Here is a 19290-nt window from a genome sequence, read left to right as displayed (position 1 = left end):
CACATTAACAAAAAACACCTCAAGACCCAAAGAGTCCTCAGCCAATTGTGGTCCTGCTCTCTGGTCCGATTCGCTCTCCCCCCCCCCCCCTGGGTTCTTGTAAGACAACCCAGTCACATGTTGGTGTTGGGCAGGCTGAGAAATTATTCCAAGTTAATTTCCTGCAGTTTATTGGGGTACAGTGGTACCTCAGGTTAAGAACTTAATTCGTTCCGGAGGTCCGTTCTTAACCTGAAACTGTTCTTAACCTGAAATACCACTTTAGCTAATGGGGCCTCCGGCTGCCGCCGCCACGCAATTTCTGTTCTCATCCTGTAGCAAAGTTCTTAACCCGAGGTACTATTTCTGGGTTAGAGGAGTCTGTCTGTAACCTGAAGTGTCTGTAACCCGAGGTACCACTGTATTTTTATTTATTTATACTGTGTTTTTAGAATTGTATATTCTGTTGGTGTAACCTGCCTTATGGCGAAGGGAAGATAAGAAATCTTATAAATAAATAAAGTAGACCTGAAAAAATTATGACCCACCCAAACCAAATGCAGCTCATGAACCACAGGCTTAATAAATAAATGCCATATTTTTACTGCTTGCCTGGAATTCTCAAAACTTGGGGTACTGTTAATCAGCTAAGAAGGGCAAAATGTGTCGCTGGTGGTAAATTGCGCAGCCCTGACAGCTAATACTATTCCCCTGAGAACAGGACAATTGAAATCAATGCATGGCAGATCAGAAGGTAGATCAGGATCTAGCAAGAGATCAGCGAGGGTTTCCAAAGCCCAACTTATCAACAACAGCAACAACAAAATTCCCCCCACCTAAATCAGGCTACCGAGATGTGGAACGCCAAGCAGGAGTGAACTTTTCTGTGAAACGACTGCAAGCTCAGTTCAGTCCTTTTTCTGGATGAGAGTATGCTCAGGGGCTTCCTATTCTTCTATTTTAACTTTGTGTCTAAGGACTCAGCTAGATTGGTAAAGAAAAAGCATTTTATATGTGTTGTAGATGCGATTTTTTAAAATAACACTGTGACACTAGAAGGCGCTGTGGAGTCCCATCTTTGCCTACCAGATTTCCCTGTATAAGTTTACAACTGTAGCTCTTTTATACCTCACTCTGGTTGGTGGAGCTTGGGGTTCTAGTTGGTAGCTCTTGGGTTATATCTTGGAGTTCTAGTAAAAAAGAAAGATCCATCAAGCCTGAAGTCTGCCCATTCCTGATATATGGCATGTCCTTTGTTCTTCTTCTTTTTTTAGGCTTAGAAAAGAGTGCCAAAGAACAAACGCCAATGTCAACACCAGAGGATCATCCTGTTGCCTGCAATGAATAATACCTTCTTGGTGCTAAATTGTTAAGCCCAGATTCATGGCTGATGTTAATAACAACTTTTTCCTTGGAAAAATGCCGTATTGAAAGACAATTTCCTGTGTTGCTAATGGATTTGGAGTTCTTTAAACTCCCTTACGGTTCAAGTCGCACGCTTAAAAACAGTACGGAAATACTTACTTTTCCACACTACCCAGTAGAATGCACGACCAACACAAAGTTTGCATCTCTAAAGCAGCTCTGTGCACACTTGCAAGCAAATCTCAAATGGTGGTGGCAGCGGCGGCGGCAGCAGCAGCAGGGAGACCGGCACAACTTTCCCCCCAGGGTGTTGCTTGTGATAAGGGGGAATATTAAGACCTCTAATCTGTTTCCAATGTGGAGGTTACAGGGGGCCATTTGGGAAGGAAACCCTGCCAGGAAATGTATGGAGTCTCATTATCTTTTATCTTACTCATGCAGAAAGTTTGCAGAAATCGGCTGCTCAGCCACAAAGGAGCTTTCCCAAAGAATTATGCAGGCCGTGTGTGCATGCTTATCAGGGACTACAAGAGCAACTCTCCATCAGCCAGCTGTGGGGCCTTGCGGAGATAAAGCTATCCCTCTGCCCGGCGCTGACTTTGCGGATAAATCATCCTGTCCCCTCTGCGCCATTACGCCTAACCTCTGCTTGGCCCTCTCCAATTGTTAGACAATTTCGCTGCAAGAGCCAAAACAAATGAGCAAAGCATCTGCGCCTTTCTCAAGTTTCTCCAGCCATTACTGCAAGCAAAAAAAAAGGGGGGGGGAGAAAAGGCAGCTGCTTAGCTTTGAAGAGCAAGGTAGCCCCATTATAAATGGGCCTATGCAGCTTTTAATGCGAGGCAATCCTACACCTGCACACACAGAGAGAGCCAAGGCAGGTGGGAAGGGAACATGAGACGAGCCTGGGAAGGAAAAGTGTGGGGTTCAGGTCTCCCGGATCCCAAGCAAGGTTCTTTTTCAAGGCGCAGAGCATACTCATAATATATCATGATTATCGCAACCTTCAGAGACCAATTCATCAGCAAGGAATGCATATGCATTCTTTCCGCGATAACACACGTACAAAGTTGCCGACTCTTGAAATAAGGTTTTTCAAAGCCTGGGTCCTTGGGGATCATAGATTAGTAGTTCCAGGAATTGGGGGCAGGGGTGTCAGGAGGCAAGGAAAGCTCTGCTCATCTAAGGCAGCCTTTCCTAACCTGGTTTCCCCCAGATGTTTTTGGATTGCAAATGCCATCCTCCCTGATCATTAACTCCGCGGGCTGGGACAGACGCGAGTCCAAAATATCTGGCACGTGCTAAACTACAGAAAACTAATCCAAGGTTGTTGTGTTTTTTTAATTCCACTTTCCTCCAAAAAAAGCTCCTGTTGACTACATTGTTCTTCCCACCTGTGAGTTTGGAGTAGGCTGAGAAAGAGAGACTGGGGTCTCGTCCACTTTTCTGCTTTCCCCACCTAGAAAGCATAGAGGATCCATGGGACTCCTTTCCCATGGAAAACCCGTTCTTTAGTGCTCAATAAGAGCAAACGTCAATCTGGAGAAAACCTGAACTGCCATTTACTCAAACTGAGAGCTACAATACAGACCTCATGGTCTGGAGGTTTCCCACTCCCATCTTAAAACTGAAGACACTGCTTGTGTTCCTCTTGCATGCTTCCAGAAGCATCTGGTTGGCCGCTGTGAGGACAGGAGGCTGGACTAGACGGGCCATTGGCCAGATCCAGCAGGCTCTTCTTATGTTCTTATGAGGCTGAAAGCAAGGTCCTCCTCCTCTGGGAAGCTGTTTTACAGTTCCAGCTCTAGGGTGGTCCCTGGGGGGGGAAAGGTGGTGGAACATGACACATGGCTGGGAAATGGTAAAAATTTAGGGGTACATCTCTTTAGCTACTCTGGTGTTCACACCTGAGAGTTATGCCAACTTACGCCCTGTTTTTCACATCACAGCATCATATTGAAATATCATTACCATATTTTTGCTCTATAAGACACACCAGACCATAAGACGCACCTAGTTTTTAGAGGAGGAAAACAAGGGGGGGGGGGGATTCTGAATCCCAGAAGCCAGTTCTGGGATAGCCTCTTGCTGTCCCGGCTTATGGGATAGCTGCACACAGCTTCTCCCGGGCAGGGGGATGAAGGCTCCCCCTGCCTGGAAGAGTCTGCGCGGGGCTAAGCCAGAAGCCAGGACAGCAAGCAGGAACGCTGCGCAGCGATCCCTCTTCCTGTCCTGGCTTATGGGATAGCCATGCACAGCCACTCCTGGGCAGCGGGAGGAAGGCTCCCCCAAGAGCCTCCCTCCCTTTAAAGAAGGGCAGCCCTTCTCCCTCCTTGGGGAAAAGCCCCCAAGACCTGCACACACGCTCCACGCGGCTCTTTAAAAGGAGTGCTGAGCAGAGCCTCCCGCCTGCATTCGCTCCATAAGACACACACACATTTCGCCTTACTTTTTAGGAGGGGAATAGTGTGTCTTATAGAGCAAAAGATACGGTACTTGGCTAGGTATACACCTTCATTGTTACCTTAAAGCATAGGTGGCAGACCTGCAGCCTCAGCCAGCATGGCCAATGGATGAGGATGATGGGAGCGTTAGTCCAACAACACCTGGAGGGCCACAAGTAAATTACCCCTGCCATAAAGAGATGACAACAGTGGTGAAGGAGAGCAGCCACAAATACAGTTTATACTGCTGGTCAATCACATCAACAACGGGGATCCTGTGGCTCACCTACCAGATGTTGTTGGATTCCTAGACCCATCAGCCCCAGTCAGCATGGCCGTTGGTTAAGGGTGATGGGTGCTGTAGTCCAGCAACATCCAGAGTGCCGCAGATTCACTATCTCTAAACAGCACATTGCTCTACCAAGTGGTGGGGAGAATGGTACCATTCTCAAATTTCTGATCAGGTGTGGAAGTGGCACGAACGTAGCCTCACTAATTGCCAGGATCATAGAATTGTATCGTTGGAAGGGGTTCTGAGGATCATCTAGTCCAACACCCTACAATGCAGAAATAGGCAGCTGTCTCATACGGGGATCAAACCTGTAACCTTGGCAATATCAGCACCACGCTCTAACCAACTGAGCTATCCAGGCTCTTGGTTATGGATATTATGGATGAATGATCTGCCTAACAGCTGCCTCTGCATGTGCACTGTGGGAAGTTGTCACTTGCTGAAATAATAATAATAATAATAATAATAATAATAATAATAATAATAATAATTTAATAATAATAATATACCGTCCTTTACCCGCAGGTCTCAGGGCGGTTCACAGAAATTGTTGTCTGTATTGTGTTCCAATCTTCTTAGCCATCCAGGTGAATTTTCCTGGCTTCCCAGAACAAAACACAGAAAAATATGTTCCAGTCAATAATTTAGCGTACCTAGGTGGCAACATAATTATGTTAGCACAGCGCTGTAGGCCTCTGTCTGGCAGCACAAGATGCTATGAGTTTCTTAACACGGGCTGTATTTAAACACATTGGATCAATTTGAATCCATTTGACATGTAGACACTTCAGGGCCTGGCTAGTTTCAAATCAATTAAAGTCCTTATGACTTTATGATTAGAACCCCAAGGTTATAAAACATTAATGTAAAACTCACAGTTTAAAGTGGAAACGTAAAATCCCAGAGTTATGCTTCACCAAAAAAGGGGGGGGGGAAATCAAAATCACAGGAATCATTATATAAGCTCTGCTGAACAAACAAGGTAAGGGCTATTAGACTGTAAATTGTGTATAGTTGGATGTAGGTTTTTTGTTGTTTTTTTAAATAAGGAGAGGCTATAATTAGGGTTTGCTGGACAGTTAAATGAAAATGAGGAAGTGCAGTTAACTAGCAGCCTTCAGCCGAAAGGCAGAAAGGGGAACAGAAGCTCCAAATCAGAATGTTAACAATGGGGTCATTTGTACAAATAAACAGAGACATTCTTGTTGGTTTTTACTAGAAAAGTATAATAGATTTGGGGTCACAGTCAGCACAGAAATAGTCCTCATATCACAACCATCTTGCTTTCTTGAGTCCAAGTTGTGGTGCTGGGTGAGGTGTTGGGTTTGGACCAGGAAAACCTGGGCTCAGCCATGAAGTTCATTACACACACACACAGACACACCACAATTTTTAATCTAACCTTAGAGGATTGTCCTGAGGCTACCTTGGAGACATACACTCCAAGGCATACAATCCAAAGCACGTGAAATCATAGAGATAGCCTGCAGGCAACATCTAGTCAATCTACCCAGTGTTCCATGTGATCAGAACGATGGCAAGCATGGCCAAGGATGATGGGACCTGTAGTTCAACAACATCTGGAAGGCCGAAGGTTCCTTACTCTTCCTAGACAGTGTGGGAGGTTCACATGTCACTTGGTTTGTTCATGTCACCAGCATCTCTTTTTTCAGCTGGTAGCTTTCAGCTGTGGATCGGCACCCTGCTTTTGGTACTCTGGACTTCCTCTCCAACTCCACCTGTCTCTGGGTTTTGGATTTTTTGTCAGAACGTTCTCAGAGGGTTAGAGTAGGGTCACATATGTCCACAGCCCTTAGCCTTAACACCGGCTCACCACAGGGTTGTGTGTTGAGTCCCCTGCTCTATGCTCTCTATACGTATGACTGTACAGCCATCTATTCCAGCAACAAAATCATCAAGTTTGCTGATGACACTACGGTGGTAGGGCTCATTTCAGGAGGGGATGAGTCCGCCTATCGGGACGAGGTGGAGCGGCTCTGTGTTTGGTGTGGAGAGAACAATCTGGCTCTTAATACGGCTAAGACCAAGGAATTGGTGGTGGATTACAGGGGAAAAAAGGCGGACATTCAGCCCTTGTATATCAACGGGGAACGGGTGGAGAGGGTGGCGGAATTCAGGTTTTTGGGAGTAACTATCGATCAGGGCATGACTTGGAGCGCAAATACCACTGCTCTGGTGAAGAAGGCCCAGCAGAGAATTTATTTCCTCAGACTTTTGAAGAAGAACAATCTGAGTGAGAGACTGCTGGTGTCCTTCTACCGAGGCTCCATAGAGAGCATTCTTACATACTGTATTTGTGCTTGGTTCTCCAGTTGTACAGCTAGGGAGAGGAAGGTGCTCCAGAAGGTCATAACCACAGCCCAAAGGATTATTGGTCATCCTCTCCCATCTTTGGAAGAACTGTACGGTTCCCGTTGTCTTAGGAAAGCAAACAACATCCTGCAGGATTCATCTCACCCGGGACACAGTCTGTTTGCACTACTGCCTTCTGGCAGGAGATATAGAAACATCAAGTCAAGGACAAATAGACTGAAAAACAGTTTCTATCCAAGAGCTGTGGCCTTTTTGAATGCTGTAACTCGATAGTGTGACCTGGGAGTTTGGTGGGTGTTGGTGTGGGTGTGGCTGGAATGTGGTTTGTTTGGTTGTTGTTGTTGTTTTGCTTTTGTTGTTTTTAAGGGATGGCATCCAATTTCGTTGCACTTGTGCAATGTTGCACTTGTGTAATGACAATAAAGAATCTATTCTATTCTATTCTATTCTATTCTATTATGCCTGTTGACCTAGGGAAGGCGAGAAATTCAGTTTTGCATCTTAATGAGAAACAACCTAATTCACACTTCTTTCCAATAAGTGAACCGAAACACCTGTCTTTCAAAACGTCACTCATCCAGATTTTATGAAGCAATTCTCCAACCAAAAAATCCACATATTAGGAAGAAAGTGTGCATAAAAATGACTATGTTGGTGAAAATGACATACAAACATGCATTGTCACAGGAGGAATTGCTAGCAAACATGTGCCCATGACTCAAGACTGCATAAAGTAATTGTTTATTGGGAGAAATTGCTGACCAATTTTCATGCCGATTTTTTTGAATCGCAAATTGCTACAGAAATGTGGAGAGCTGCATTAAAGATTGGAAAATTGAGAAAATGAGAGAACCAAAATTGAAAGATACAGTAAGTCCATCCCTATACTGATCTACAGGCTTTGGGTGACACTTGGACCTACTTTGTTTAGGGTGTTAGAGAATAGGCTTGTACACATGTTACACTGAACACAGGGCACAAATTGTCTCTGGACATGTACCTGCAAGTGTTTGTGTGCATACTTCTTGATTTGTACAGCTCAACTATTTGCAAACAACAGGTACACAAGCCGTACACACATTGAACTATACACGTGAACCACGCTCACGTAATCCGTTTTGTTTCAGTAGTGAGCCTATGAATGGAGAGTATTCGTGTGAAGTTCACGAAATGGGCAAATCACAGCTAGGGATGCAACCTTTTTCAACCTGCCACTATAGCTGAAACTTTGAAAAAAACCTGCTGTACAGACATTAGCAGGTGATAATGCTTCCTTCCATGCTAGGAAAAGTTTAACCCACTGTGCTGAACAGGACACTGCAGGCCAGGCGTGTTTTTCTGATAAGCCAGCAGCCCAAATCACAACCAGGCTGCATTTAAACCATTCAATTATATTTGTATCCTGCTCAAGCTTGGGGCAAGAAACACAGCAGAATAGAATATAATAATAATAATAATAATAATAATAATAATAATAATAATAATAATAATACTTCCCTTGCCTCTTGCCTGTTACTCTCCCTCAGAGAAGTGGCAAACCTCAAAACTGTCCTTCACTGTATTTCCACTTTACTGCTCCAAAGTACCGAGACAGTAAATCTTTAGAAGTGCTGCTGGAGAGACAGGGCCAAGAGTTATGCTCACGCACCTCTAAATGATTACAGTTCAATGTCTTCCTAGGATATGGTGAGTGGCAGAAGGGGAGGTTATTTGGTCAGCGCAGGTACAAGGGGGGTCATTAGTGTGCGAGAGCATGGCAGATAAATGGGTCAATTTGGATTTGCTACTCAGCCTGACAAGATGGAATTGCTGGTCTTATACTGCTGCGGATAATTAGCTCTCGCGACTGCCTTTTAGAGCATTGGCAGGCTATAGTTCCTCTGTTAGATGGTGACGGGTGTTTTTGTTTTAGACAGAAATTCTCCTTTTACGGATGGCCCCCTTTAACTCCATTAGCAGTCTGGTTACTATACTTATTTAGGTCCGTCCCTCCCTGTAACAAAACCAAAGGAAAGCTACCTTCTCTTTTAGGTACATGGAGCTATTCATTTGGGAGTCTATTCGATTTTATACATGTCCACTCAGAAATAAGTTGCACTGAGTTCAAAGGATCTTACTCTCAGACGAAGGGCTTGTCCACACTTCTCCTTGTTCCGCTCCTTTCCCTCAGGAAATCCCACTGTTTGCCAGAACAAATGTTCATGTGTTTCTCTGCGGATTGATGTGTGTTCCAATTCAGCGGTACCTCACCCCAGTCTACCTGGACCTCCTGAGCTGCCTCTGGCACCCCATGAGGTCCATACAGGGGCACAACATTTGAATATTGAATATGGGAGGGGTGGCCAAGCAGCACCATCAAGATATGGTTGAGCCCCAGCTCCCATCAGCCCACCCTCAACTAACATGGTCAGGGATTATGGGCGCTAGTTTTCTTTTGCAGCAGGGAAAAGAAAAATCTATCAGACCTGTGCCTACAAATCACAGGACAAATGGAAGAAAACACAGGAAAAACAAAAAGTGTTTGTGAGCCTTCTATCTCTGTTGCCTTATACAGTGGTACCTCAGGTTAAGCACTTAATTCGTTCCGGAGGTCCGTACTTAACCTGAAACTGTTCTTAACCTGAAGCACCACTTTAGCTAATGGGGCCTCCTGCTGCCGTCGTGCTGCCGGAGCACGATTTCTGTTCTCATCCTGAAGCAAAGTTCTTAACCTGAAGCACTGGGTTAAGCGGAGTCTGTAACCTGAAGCGTATGTAACCCGAGGTACCACTGTACTGTACCTATTAAATGCACCAGAAAGCAGTTGGCAATATGGGCTGGCGTATTAAGAATAAAACTGCAGCAGGTTTATCTCAAATGAACATTGTGTTGGTTTGTTTTCAAATGGGGAAATCGTGACTTTTTATTTTGAAAAAAGTTTGCAGGCAGTTGTGGGGAGAAGGTAGGAACTCGCCACTCCCAGCTGTAACCGAAAACTACTCTTTTTTTGTTAAAAATGCAACCCTTTTAGAGAAGTTAGTTGCAGAACAGATGGGCATATGTCTAAGAGGATTTAGTTGTTTTGAGGATCAACTCATTTCTAAGGTAACACCTGTCCTTTGGGGAGCAAGCTATAATGCTTGGCATTTTAGGGAGTCTGCAATTCAGTCTTATATTGCTTTTGCCATATGGTTTTACTTCAAACAAAATGGCATCCGGTCCCTCCTTACTTCCTTTGTTTCTAATGCACAATTTACAACGCACTCTAGGGGAACAGGCCAGGCTTTCAACCAAGCTATCATATTGTAGAGGGAACCTGGAGTGCAGCACAAATGTTTTTCAGAAGGCAAACAGCCAGCATGTACACACACACACACACACACACACACACACTCTCTCTCCCTCAAGATATACGGAATACATGCAAAATATTTTTAATTAAAAAATGAAGCAATTCTTGTTGAAGGTAAACCAAACATCTGCTTCAGAACAAAAATAAAGTAGAACGTTGAAGGTTTTATTCAGATTTGGCTATGAAATCCGAAATCTAGATGCCAATCTTCAACTTTTTGTTGTTATTTCCCCCCCTTTTCCCCCTCTTTGCAGCTAAGCAGAGCCCCGCTGAAGCCTGGATATGGTTCTACTTCTCTTCCAATCCAAACATAACGGTGCTTCAGAAATCCCTGCACTGGACAACTCAGCTCTCTCTGTGTTGGCTACAGGCTGAGAAGGAAAAGTCAGGTCTATCTATTTTATTTACTGATGCATATTCAAGGTGGCTCACAAAAGTCCAATAATTTCAAGTCATAAAGTAAAAATAAATAAATAAGTAAAAAGAACTTGCAGGTCCCATTACCTGGTTTCTTTAAGAATCTACATATGAGGGTGTGTCATTTGTCACAGGCACTTTTTTTCACGGCGAGTGTGTACACTGGGAATGCTCACACTTCACCTACCATGGCAACAGCTGCTGACCATCTTCAGGCTTCCTGACAGGGAAGGAAATGTCTGCATCACTGCCATCTTGGTGTTGCTCTCATCTTGCCTTTGCTAGGCAGAGGGCCTTCTCGGTAGTAGCGCCCGCCCTGTGGAACACCCTCCCATCAGATGTCAAGGAAATAAACAACTATTGGACTTTTAGAAGACATCTGAAGGCAGCCCTGTTTAGGGAAGTTTTTAATGTCTGATGTTTTACAGTGGTGCCTCGCAAGACGAAATTAATCCGTTCCGCGAGTCTCTTCGTCTTGCGGTTTTTTCGTCTTGCGAAGCTCGGCTATTAGCGGCTTAGTGGCTATTAACGGCTTAGCGGCTATTAACGGCTTAGCGGCTTAGCGGCTATTAACGGCTTAGCGGCTTTAAGAAAAAGGAAACAAACTCGCAAGAACTCGCAAGACGTTTCGTCTTGCGAAGCAAGCCCATAGGGAAATTCGTCTTGCGGAACGACTCAAAGAACGGAAAACCCTTTCGTCTAGCGAGTTTTTCGTCTTGCGAGGCATTCGTCTTGCGGGGCACCACTGTATTGTGCTTTTAATTTTGTTGGGAGCTGCCCAGAGTGGCTGGGGAAACCCAGCCAGATAGGCAGGGTACTACTACTACTAATAATAATAATTACTATTATTACTGAAGCACTGCTGCTGCTGCTGCTGCTGGGGAAACTGTATTTTATTAAATCAAAAGATTTTTCACATTCACCCTTCAGCCTTATAACTGAAGGAAACTAAAATAATCATACCGAGATTAAATGCAACAATACAGCCAATACCCAACACTTAAAATGCCCGGGGAGATAAAAAAAACATGTTTAGCCAAATGGATTGTCATAGAGTCATAGAATCATAGAATTGTAGAGTTGGAAGGGACCCAGAGGGTCATCTAGTCCAAACCCCTGCAATGCAGAAAGATCAAGAATTCATGAAAAATGGATGTCCAGCTTCTGCTTTAAAACTTCCAGGAAAAGGGAGTCCACCAATTCTCGTGGGAGACTGTTCCACAGTCAAACAGCTCTTACTGTTTTTTCCAAATGTTTAGTCGAAATCTCCTTTCTTGTAACTTGAAGCCATTGGTTTGGGTCCTACCCTCCGGGACAGGAGAAAACAAGCTTGTTCCCTCTTCCATGTGACAGCCCTTGAGATATTTGACAATGGCTATCATATCCTCTAAAAGGGACGCGGGTGGCGCTGTGGGCCTAGGACTTGCCGATCGCATGGGCCTAGGACTTGCCGATCGCATGGTCGGCGGTTCAAATCCCCGCGGCGGGGTGAGCTCCCGTCACTTGGTCCCTGCTCCTGCCAACCTAGCAGTTCGAAAGCAGCCCCGGGTGCAAGTAGATAAATAGGGACCGCTTACCAGCGGGAAGGTAAACGGCGTTCCGTGTGATGCGCTGGCTCACCAGATGCAGCTTGTCACGCTGGCCACGTGACCCGGAAGTGTCTGCGGACAGCGCTGGCTCCCGGCCTATAGAGTGAGATGGGCGCACAACCCTAGAGTCTGTCAAGACTGGCCCGTACGGGCAGGGGTACCTTTACCTTTACCTTTTATCATATCCCCTCTCGGTCTCCTCTTTTCCAGGCTAAACATACCCAGCTCCTTCAAGCGTTCCTCATAAGGCTTGGTTTCCAGACCTTTTATCATCTTGGTCACCCTCCTCTGCACCTGTTCCAGCTTGTCTATATCCTCCTTAAGTGGTGGCGCCCAGAACTGGACACAGTATCCCAGGTATGGACAAGATGTCATAGCTGCACTTTTCCCCTGCCTTACCTCAAGACATGGTGGTGAAGGGAACTGTGGGGTCGTTGGGGTAAGCAATGAAGGACATCTGAAATTAAGAGTTCTGAAATTTCACTATGGATTGAGATGCTCATGCAACATAAACCTTTTGCCCCTGTGCTTAAAGAAGTACACACCCCAAGCCTTTTGTTGCAAACGATACGTGCAGAGGTGCTTTAAAGGGGGATGGAACATAATTCACAATGTAGACTTCTTTTAAAAAATAAAAAATAAAATAAAGCCTGATAAGTGAGAGAGGTTTTTGGTTAATGTACAGCTGAGAATGGCAAAGGAAGGAAGGCTGGAAACTGGAGAAGCTTGAGCAAATGTTTTTACAAGCTCCCTTCGAGTGGAGTTCATGAGAGATTCCTGAATCCTGGCTTGCTGCCAGCAAAACACTAGTATATTTATTAGGGAACCTGCTGGCTTACCAGGAAATTACAGACCAGTTAAATACTTTATACAGCTAAGTAGTTTATTAAGGAGCTATCGGAGATTATGAAAAAGGGAGGGTTCTGGAAAGCAGAATATTGTGAGCCTAAAGCCAGGAGGGCCTCAGAAGGAAGAGGGGACGACTCCACTCTCCTGGGTGCCTATACAGAAAAGCGAGGTTTTTCCAGTGCAGCCTGTGCCAAATGGAGGGGAACAGTCAATAATAAAGAATAATATGGGCAGGTGGAGAGTGGCTCAGATTAGTCCCATACCTTGGGCTAGCAGATGCCAAAAAGCCAATGCAGATAAATGACAAACAGTGAACCTTGAGCCTAGAAATGAAATGATTAAGCGCTGCCCGGGAGGAATGGAAGACCGGCCCGAAGAACAATCAAGGTTATTGCAGGGAGTAAAGTCACCGTGAGGAAAAAAGGCGTGTTTTGTTTTGTATGCTTTGTGTGAGAGACGGTAAACAATATACCTCATTTGCTTGTGGTGTTCTTGCTTCAATTCCCCAGCCTTCCCTCCCCCCCCCCCCCCTACTCTCTTGGCAGTCTGATGTTTATTTCTATGCCTTACCAACTACTGGAAATATCTCCTGTGATCTGGATTCTCCCCACCAATCCACCCTTATATTTGCAGCAATTCTCTCTTGGTGAGCTGGATCGGTACCTTGGTACAGCGGGATAACTATTTCCACACTGAGATTTCTTCTCACCTACCTGCCCCATTGCTGCAATTTGGCCAGTTGATCAGGGCCATTTGTGGCGGGTGGGGCCATTTGGGCTAGGCCTAAAGCTCAAAGGGAGCCTCAAATTTAGGCACTTGCTGTCTTGTTTTGTTTTTGTATTTGATAAGTTTTGCAACTTGCTTTTATGCCTGTCAGACCAGAATGTGACACTCTCTTAGATTGGGGCAGCAAATTGGTGCATTTGCCCTCAAAAATGCTAGAAAACGTGTGTGTGTGTGTGTGTGTGTGTGTGTGTGTTTTAAGAAATTCAGATAATTTCTCACCTCCCCACTGCCCCATTGTGCCATATTTTGTTTTTATGTTTCTTCATATATATTTTTAATTGCTAGGGGGCCTCAAAACTTGAGGGCCTTGCTTTTATGATGCCTAGGGCCTCTAGACCTCTGAGAAGGCTTATGTCTGAATCCCCTAACAGGAGGAAATAGCAGCTGAGCTGGGCTGCGGAACGTCATCCCCAGACTTGCTCAGCTTCGGCACTGTTAGCGTATCCCATTCGTCCAACTTTTTTCGACCCCAAACTGGGAAGCGCATATTCTGGGGTGCGCTCCCGGGCAAGTCACATGAACCTCATCCTCCCCCCAAAAAACACATTTCCAAGACAAAAGTGCAAGATCATGGCACCCCAAATGGCCGCCGAGATCTCACACAAAAAAGCGTGATGTCCCTTTTTTCCAGAGAATTTGAAAGGGTATGCAATGCCCTGGATGAGGCCTACTTCATTCTTTCCCACAATGCTTTTGCTCAGCATGGGATGTGGGATCGCATCCTTCCCAGAAAGAAAAGCAGAGGACAATACTGGGATAACCTCTCCTTGGAGCATAATCCTTTCACAAGCTATGGGCCTTTTACAAGCAGCCATGTTGACTACAAATTCTAATTTCTGTTGCTCCACACCCCTAAACTGCCTAACCACTTGGCAAGACAACAGGGATAACTAAGAAGATGCATGCCAGAGCGCTCACCCCAAGCTAGTTTGGTCAGCTGCGTGACCTCAATGTATACACAGAAGAAACTCTCAAGTATTTGATTTATTATTACACCGGGTGATTTCCAACTAAGTCATACTCAGAGCAGACCTATTAATGGACCTAAGTGGGTTGTTATATTTTTATTTAAGCTATTTTTCAGGACAGAAACCTGTTCAGTGTGCCTTGCAGTCAAAACAACAAAAGAGAAAGACAAGGAAACTTAAAAACTGCAGCTCAGCAGCTCAGAATTTTTTTAAACAGGGCTAGATAAAATATGATTCAGTCCAGCCAGTACCCAGCTAATAAACATCACGCCTAGAAACATCATTTCTTTGGGGCCCTCCAAAACCCTGCAAAGCCTGCAGCACAGAAATGTAATGTGGATCTGATGGAAGGGAATTCCCTAGACATGGAGCCATCACTGAGAAGCACCTCTCTCACACATGGCCACTCACGCTATCGACTAAGTTACTTAAGTCTATTGATTTCAGTGGATCTAGTCTTAACTATTATTGAGTATCACCCATTAGCTTTACATTCTGCCTTTCTTCCATGATGGAACTCAATGTGACATACACATAAGCTTCTCAGATGGTCTCCCACTGGGATGGACAGATCCATCAGTCCATGCTAGTTCTGCATATGCTAATTTAGAAGTCCTTTCCATCCTATTTCCACGTTGTTCTGCCCCCTCCCCCCTTTTAACTCACATTTCTGAGTTGTGTTTTACTCTAAAATAACCCCTTTGTTTGCATTTCATTCAAAAATATGCATTCTTGCACGTACTTAAAAATGCACATTTTATATGCATTTTGGTTCTTTTGAACTGAGAACTACATTACAAAATTTGAAGAAGCATGAAAGCTGAAAAATAACTGCATTCCAATCCACAAATTAGTTAGAGGAAGCGTGAATCAGATCATTTTGCTTAAAAGTACTGATGAAACCAAACCCTCCGGCAACCCTGGTCTCCTATCCAGCCCCAAACGTACTTAGGGTATGTTTGCATGACTGCTTACTCCGCATCCAGTGTGCTTCCACTGCAATTTTTTGAAGCTGCAATCACATCACGTTGGCCACAATCCATACTGACCCTGTAGTTTCTTGACAAATACAACTGTTTGATGTCTCAGCAGTAATGTGGACGTACCCTAACAGCAGTTGTGCAGGCGCAGATGAGCACACACACACAACTTTGCAGGGGAAGGGAAACCAAAAAGGTCATGCACGTCAGGTGAAGATATCCCTGCCCCCTCTCTGATGTGAACAGCTCTGTGAAATTGTTAGGGAGGGGGCTGCATTTCAAGTCACTAATGTGAAAGTACCCCAGGTTTCAGCAAGATTGCTGCATTATATCAGAACTTGATTTTAATGAAACTTACTTCCAAGTAAAAATGCATAGGATTTCATCTCTAGTTGAAGGAATGTACTTCTATAAATGTGTGTGTGTGTGTGTGTGTGTGTGAGAGAGAGAGAGAGAGAGAGAGAGAGAGAGAGAGCATAGAAAAAATATATACAACACATCCCACTGGAGAAGCTGATGCTGTTTGCCTTTGTTCATGTGAGGATGCAGCCAGGCAGTGGTGCAGAGAGTTTGCAAGCTGTTGTTATGGAATCCTCGAGCTGCTGAACAAATCCTGTAGGGAGTTCATGCTGTCAAGAGTTTAAGTGGAACACAGGCCCCATTCTGGCCCCTCTGCACAGTAGGGAATATCACTCTGTGATAGTAGAGTAAACAGAACTGCAAAGCATTCCTTGGTTAAACCTTCCTCTGGCGATAGTTCCCGAATGCTTGTACAATCCTTTCCAAAATATGTGTCGTGTATTTATTACTGCTGCACTGGGTAGGAGCACCACTTTGGCAGAGGAATTCCTTCTTGCACACAGTTACCAGCTGTGCTCTCCTGAGATCAGCTTAGGGCTCGTCCATCCTTCCATTTGCCTCGCCACATTCCCCCAGGAAAAGCTGCTCTTTACTGCTGAATCGGAACAAACGGCAATTGGGTTTTCCGCAGATTGCTGTTTGTTCCGATTCAGCGGTAAAGACTGGGTTTTCCCAAAGAAAGCTGCAGAGCAAATGAGAAACTGCTTGGACTTGTGCCTAGAAAGCACGAGACAAGTGGAAAACATCTCAACCCCGTGCTTTTTCAGGCACCGGTCAAGTGGAAGGATGAACAAGCCCTTGGTGTGGTTTGGTCATAAAAGATGTTAATTTACAGTTGCTCAAAGCAGCAGGTCACCTCAGCCACCAGGTCACAAGAGGCTGAGAAACTTGTTTACTCCATCTTAGCTGTGGGCCACGACATCTAGAAAGGAAAACTGGGCCAGAGAAATCAAATTTTTGAACTTTGAACTCCGTAGGTGCTGCTGTTTGTGGGGACTGATGCCCCCTGGGCCTGCTGAGCCTCTATATTTGTAAGTAAACAGTATGCTAGCATACAAATTGCCATAAATCTCCAGTGCTCTTTCATCCAAAAGGAAATAGAAGCACAAAACAGTTCCTGTAACCTTGCACGTTCAACAAATTAGCACCATTGTCACATAATAGGTTTGCCTCCAGTTCAAATGCCTTTTTGTAGTATTATGCAGGTTGGCAGCATTTCTGTCATGTATTTCCCATGGGCCATGTCAGCCCAGGGCAGGCTGCACACAGAGCAAAACCATGGAAAGAACTGCAAATGGGTGCATTTTGCCATGCCAGTCTCGTTCTGCAAACATGAGTGAGACATGGGGGTGTTCCTGTGCAGGCTGTTCTGCACCTGCCTGCCTTCTGTCCAGTGCCTGGTGTTTTGCTAACAAAAACCAGGATGCAGATGTTGTGTGGGATTGTGACACTGACCAGTTGTGACAGTGACTGCTTTGTGCTGGTCTCCAATGACAAAGTCTTCTAGCCTAAAGGAGCACGATTCTTCACCCCCTCCACACTACCTGATAACAGACAGGAGCCAGTAGAACAATGGCTAGGATAATGGACAATGTCAAATGTTTGCTTAAACTAGTACACTGAGTCAACAAGGATTGTATCTAGTTAAAGAGGTAACCTGTTCACGTTACAGCTTGACCGTGGAAAAACTATTTGGGAAAAGCAAACTTTCCCAAAGGTCACTTGACGATGGTCATGGCACGGCATGGTGATGGTGTTGAATTATTATTTATTAACATCTGGGACACAAAGGAACTGCAAATCTTTCTAGACTCAACATGAGAGAGTTGTAAATATCTAAATGCCTCAAGTCTTTTGGGCAGGGAACTGCTAAAGCTACTGGCATCCCTCTGTTTTAAAGACTGTTTTTAAAATGGTGAGTGTTGGGTAGAAAAGAACAGGGTGATGGCAGGGTGCAGACTGGGGAAATGAGGTTTAAACCCCATTGCAGAGTGTGGAAATAAGGTTTACATAGGATGACCCAACTGCCAACATGTTCGCATCCCATTCATTAGCTCAAGTGAAAGTGAGAGCAGCAAATGCACTGACCTTTACAGAGGAAGCACGAGTATATGCTGATTTATTAATCCTGCAGCTGTGGGACCTTTTACCACAAGAGTAACTTGCGCATGGAACACATGAACGGTATATATTTTTATGAGCAATATATTCCCCTCATTCCCTTTACATTTTTTACTCTCGGTGAGGAACAGTTCTGCCTATCGCCATGAACATTGCAAACCCATCAAGGAGGGAAGCTACCCACAAGGTGCCCCATATATAACCCAATAGCAGCCCTGACAGGTGAGGCTGAACCTCCATCTAGTCCAGCTTCCTGTTTTGCATTGGGACCAATCAAACCCAGATTGGCCTCAGTGTAATGTGTGAATCCTGTGGTGATATGGTGTCTATACCTCTTTGCCCCAGCTTTTCCTTCTACCCAAGGCTGCTGAAGGAGATGGAGTGCAAGTGAGCCTGGAGTGGAAGATGAAATCCACTTGATAAGATCCATAGATTCTTTTCTCTCCCTATTGTAGTCTGCTGTGATTAAAAGGATCTTTGGTTGGCTGTGTTGCCTCTGTTGGCATATCAGTTCAAAGGCACCCCAGGCCAGCTAATTTTGTAAATATGAGTGTTGCACGTGTCTTTTGAGCAGATTGTGTGGTCACTTGCTGGGGTTCCCAATGAGAGTCTGTCTAGAATGAGGTAATGGTATCCCTACTGCCATAAAGAAGTGTCTCGCTTACTATTTACTAATTTAGCATGAAAACCACTGTATAAAATAAGAGATTGTGCAGTGACTAAAACACGGTTGGCCTTGCTGCTTCACAGCTGTCGATTTCACTCTTGCTCCCCCCACCTCCAAAAAAATCTGTCTGTTGCAGACAGAACAAACTGTTCACCAGGGACAATTTCTAACGGCTGCAAGTATTCTAGGCTACTTCTTTTTCTAGAAAGAGACACATCTAATGAGACTCTTCCAAAACCTGAAATGTTTCCAGCCACAAAATGTTATATGCGCCCACATCTGCACTCAGCCTTTATTGTAGGACATGGCGAAAGTTCTTTTTAAGCCAGCCTTTATGGGTCATAAATTTTTGTCTTGCACTCTTGGGTGTCTTGGTCTACACGTGGGTGCACAGCAAGGTTGACCAAAGAGAGCTCTTCCAGCTGTATTCCTATGGTTTTAGAGGACCTGAAAGTGAAACATAGGGATCTTTATCCATACAGAGAAGAAGAAGAAGTAGCCGATAGTGCAGACAGAGCATACAGAGAAGAAGAAGTGCATTTATTTGCACCCCATTCAGTATGTGAGAGACTGTTTTGAGCTAACCATAGTTAACACATGCCACAGTTTAGGTTTCAGACAATACACCAAACCAAGGTTAATCTAAAATGCAATCGATCTTATCATGGCCACGTCAGATGAAAAGAGGGAAGTGGGAAGCAGATATGCTTAAGGCTAGGCTCATTCTTGTGTTACTGATCAGAACCATTGAAAGATCAGAGGTTCAAGAAGAAAAAATTTTATACACAAAAATCATTAACCCATGAAA

The 19290-nt window shown here is 44.7% G+C and overlaps 2 long non-coding RNA genes across 2 annotated transcripts; both read right to left on the bottom strand.

The window, feature by feature from the left end:
- Positions 1–971: 971 nt before the first annotated feature.
- Positions 972–5799, bottom strand: LOC114591830 (uncharacterized). Its single transcript, XR_013392007.1, has 4 exons — positions 5483–5799; positions 4600–4681; positions 3869–3975; positions 972–1169 (listed from the first exon to the last, which is right to left on the bottom strand). It is a non-coding gene; the product is annotated as an uncharacterized LOC114591830 (long non-coding RNA).
- Positions 5800–6875: 1076 nt separating this feature from the next.
- Positions 6876–13121, bottom strand: LOC114591828 (uncharacterized). Its single transcript, XR_003705365.2, has 3 exons — positions 11740–13121; positions 10350–10478; positions 6876–8027 (listed from the first exon to the last, which is right to left on the bottom strand). It is a non-coding gene; the product is annotated as an uncharacterized LOC114591828 (long non-coding RNA).
- Between the last annotated feature and the right edge of the window lie 6169 nt (positions 13122–19290).

This window comes from Podarcis muralis, chromosome 2, assembly GCF_964188315.1.
Source record: "Podarcis muralis chromosome 2, rPodMur119.hap1.1, whole genome shotgun sequence".
Classification (NCBI taxonomy): domain Eukaryota; kingdom Metazoa; phylum Chordata; class Lepidosauria; order Squamata; family Lacertidae; genus Podarcis; species Podarcis muralis.
The sequence above is the reverse complement of the archived record's forward strand: the minus strand, read 5'-3'. Positions and strand labels throughout refer to the sequence as shown.